We start from the raw sequence: 3,939 nt of genomic DNA, 5'->3' as shown, positions 1-3,939 counted from the left end.
GATCCCTTACTAGTTAGAAAATCATGTTTCCTTCTAAGAATAGGACATTACCAAGGTATATGAGTCCATATAAAGTGGTATTTGTATTGTTACCATCCATCAATAACAAAAAGCCTTGATAAGGCTCCCAATGAGGTTATCTATTATCTTAGTTCAACAAGAGATACATTGGATCAAGTCCCTTGCGATTGTTTGACATTTATATCTAATTTTGTAATTATGTTATGTTGACTTAGGAGGAATATAGACTTTGTTTTTTGCTTATGCACGCTATACAAAAAAATTCCTATATTAAGAGAATAAATTTACACACATGCTCATTTGATTGGCAATTTCTTGTAAGGAGGTTGAACAAAAAAATCCTCCATGAAAATCAAACCCCACCAAGATTTGACAAGTTCACTAGAGGGATGCCTTGAGAAATGTGTAAAAATTAAGGTTACAAGGATAAAAATAAAGCAGGAGGAAACATGCTTGGTTCTAAATTTACTTCAATCATATTCACATTTAATAGAATATATATCAATATCTTTCAAGTTTGTTGGCATTATATATTCTTTTAGTAGAGTATACAATAAAGTCAAAATGTATGACGTATACAATAATGGTAAAGTCATTCTACAATTTATCATTGTTCACATTTCATTGAATACAATAAGGATATACAAGTTTTTCTAAAAAAAATATTGGCAGCCGCTGATTTTAATACATTTTTCTACGTTTATACACGATATAAAAGTATTTTTCCTTTAATGTGGAATCTGGAATTGGGGATAAGTTTGACCAAGCTTCATGGAAAGCATGTTGCTTGCCATTCAAGGCAGGAACTGTTACAAAGTTGAGTTGCTCCCCTCTAAGAAATCTTGAGGCGCTTGGAAATGGAAGCAGACTCCATTAAATCCAGTCTGTTGGAAACCAAGCAAGATTCATCAGCAGAGGATTGCAATCACAATTCCAGCCATCACTCTTTAATTAATAAAATTTGGTTGGAATCCAAGAAGCTCTGGTTAATTGCTGGCCCTGTAATTTTTACTTCAATATGTTTCTATTCTCTGGGAGCTGTAACCCAGGCATTTTCTGGGCACCTTGGCACCATCGAACTTGCTGCAGTTACAATCAATGATGCAGTTATTGGAGGCCTGGCAATGGGAATCATGGTAAATTAGAATACAAAATCTCCACTGACTGGGTCAATAATCAAGTTGAAAAACTGTTGAAGCCATTATTTCTAATTTGGGCAGTCATTTTTGAAGCTGTTGCATCTATTGTTTCTTATGTGTTTTGCTTTCTTCTTGTAGATGGGAATGAGCAGTGCATTGGAGACATTATGTGGGCAGGCAGTTGGAACAGGGGACGTTCAGATGTTGAGTGTGTATATGCAACGATCTTGGATTATTTCCATAGCCACAGCAATTGTACTTACTCCTCTTTACATATTTGCTGGGCCAATACTCACGGCATTTGGACAATCTGAAGAGATATCTCAAGTTACCCAGAAATTTTGCATTTGGATGCTTCCCCAACTCCTTGCATTTGCAATTTATTTCCCAGTCCAGAAGTTTCTTCAGGCGCAGAGCAAAGTGATGTCCATGGCATGGATATCTCTAATAGGGTTGATCCTCCACATATTCCTTTGTTGGATATGCATAGTAAAATTAAGTTGGGGTTTAGCCGGAGCAGCAGTGAGCCTGAACATTTCATGGTGGATAATAACATTGGGGCAGTTGATATATGTAGCATGCGGTCCATGTTCAGATGCCTGGAGAGGATTGTCCATGTTAGCCTTAAAAGATTTGGGGGCTTTTGTTAAACTTTCTATGGCTTCTGCAGTCATGCTATGGTTCGTTTCTTGGCCCCTAAATCCATTGTTAATAACCCATTTCAGATATCATAAACTGTTTTATGCACCATACCTGTACTCTGGGCATTTCAACGATTAGTAGAATATTTGACATGTAAGAAGTACTCTGGTAGTGTTTATTTTTTATAAATTATTTTATATATTTCCCCCCAAAACTGCTGCAACCAATAACAAATTGTGAGTTGATGAATGGACGTACAGCTTAGAGAGTTCGTACTTCACAGTCCTTATTGTTTTAACGGGAAATTTGAAGAACCCAACTGTTGCAGTGGACTGAATGTCAATCTGGTATGAAGTTCAATCCTCATGTAAATGCAAAGATGTTACTTGTTAGGATATTTGCATCCCAGATTCTAATTAAAACATCTTGCTCTATTGTTTATGCAGTATGACAGTACTGGGATGGCAAATTATGATACCAATGGGATTCAATGCAGCCATCAGGTTTCTCCATTAGTTTTGGGGTTTAGTCTGTAATACTATTGGCTATTTATACTTAAATTTTGAGTCTATAATCTGCTATGTCTTAATCTGTTCGGTTTGAATTTTATTATTTTTAGCAGTATTTTTCTTCTAGTTTGGTATATTTTTCTTACACAAATAAACATATGCTTCCCAATATCATATTTATGAGTTTGTAAATTTGTTGCAGTGTGAGAGTGTCCAATGAGCTTGGGGCAGGGTGCCCAAGAGCAGCAAAATTCTCAACAGTGGTTGTGTCCTTTACTTCCATGGTCATAGGAATTCTATCCATTGGTGTTATCTACATTACCAAAGATGACTTTCCACTACTTTTTACAGACAGTCAAGAGGTTATCAAAGCCTCTTCCAAGTTTTCAACTCTTTTGGCACTAACAATTCTCTTGTACTCCTTGCAAATAGTTTTGTCAGGTCAGTCAAATTCATTTTGTAACCATTTAACCTATTAGAAGCAAAGAAAATGAAGTTAATTAAGCCATGTTTTGTTGTATGTTTCAGGGGTGGCAGTAGGGTCAGGATGGCAAGCTTTGGTAGCATATGTGAACATAGGCTGCTATTACATTGTAGGCATGCCATTGGGTTTTGTCTTCGGATACAAACTTAATCTTCAGGGACAGGTGAACAAACCGTCCTGTTTGTTGTAATTTATGATCCATATCATTAATTTCACACTCCTACCCATGACTGCAAAAATTCATAATCCATATTTCTTATATTATACCACAACTGGTAAGCAGGGTATTTGGACTGGTATGTTGTTGGGAGTTGTAATGCAAACCCTTATTCTCACCATCATCACATATAAGACAGATTGGATAAAAGAGGTATTATAATTGCCATTACTTAATTGATAATTTGATTCACCATTTTTTATGCCCTGCATGTTATTACATTAATGGTTTATATCACAGGCCTCTCAAGCCGAAGATCGAATTAGAATTTGGGGAGGTCCAGAAGGACATGGAAAACCAAAGGTAGTTGAATATTTTCCTCCTCCTCCTCCTCCTATATCTTGGTGAAATACTGATTCAAACCAAATTAACTCTTTTGGTGGGGCAGGAACAGGAACAGGAGAATGGCGAGCAGACACCCTTTCACGTTTGAAAAGTAGTTTGGTCTATTTCAGTTTTGTAAAACCATCACCAGAAACAATAAAAACTATATTGCGTGTAGTTTTTTGCATAGTAGTCATCTGAGCTTTTTTGGTGGTTTATTTTATTCCAATGAATATAACTTAAAAAAATCAAAATTGACAACTGTATTTGATTACATATACGGATTTAAAGTATTTTAGTATATTATATTCTGTAACATTTATTGTTTGTTATTTGATTTAAAATAGTTTATATAATTTTAAATGTCAAACAATACATTTTCTTTATTTTGATAAAAATATCATATATTAAAAATATAATGCACACTGCAAGAAAAGGCAGAAGCTAAACTGGCTCCAAAAACACAGTAGTTTGCATGGAATGAGCATAACACGGAAGTTAGTCACACATTTTACACCGTTGATCGTGCAAGCTATGGCTCTGATTTTCCAAGCAGTCAATAACCCGCTGTACAACTAGCTGCGTCTGCAAGAAAATAGGAGA

General features: G+C 35.6%; 1 pseudogene; it reads left to right on the top strand.

Moving 5' to 3' along the window:
- Window positions 1–737: 737 nt before the first annotated feature.
- Window positions 738–3,607, top strand: LOC131079039 (protein DETOXIFICATION 33-like; annotated as a pseudogene).
- The last annotated feature ends 332 nt before the right edge of the window (window positions 3,608–3,939 follow it).

The sequence above is a fragment of the Cryptomeria japonica genome, chromosome 4, assembly GCF_030272615.1.
Source record: "Cryptomeria japonica chromosome 4, Sugi_1.0, whole genome shotgun sequence".
Taxonomy (NCBI): Eukaryota; Viridiplantae; Streptophyta; class Pinopsida; order Cupressales; family Cupressaceae; genus Cryptomeria; species Cryptomeria japonica.
This window is presented reverse-complemented; position numbering and strand designations above follow the sequence as displayed.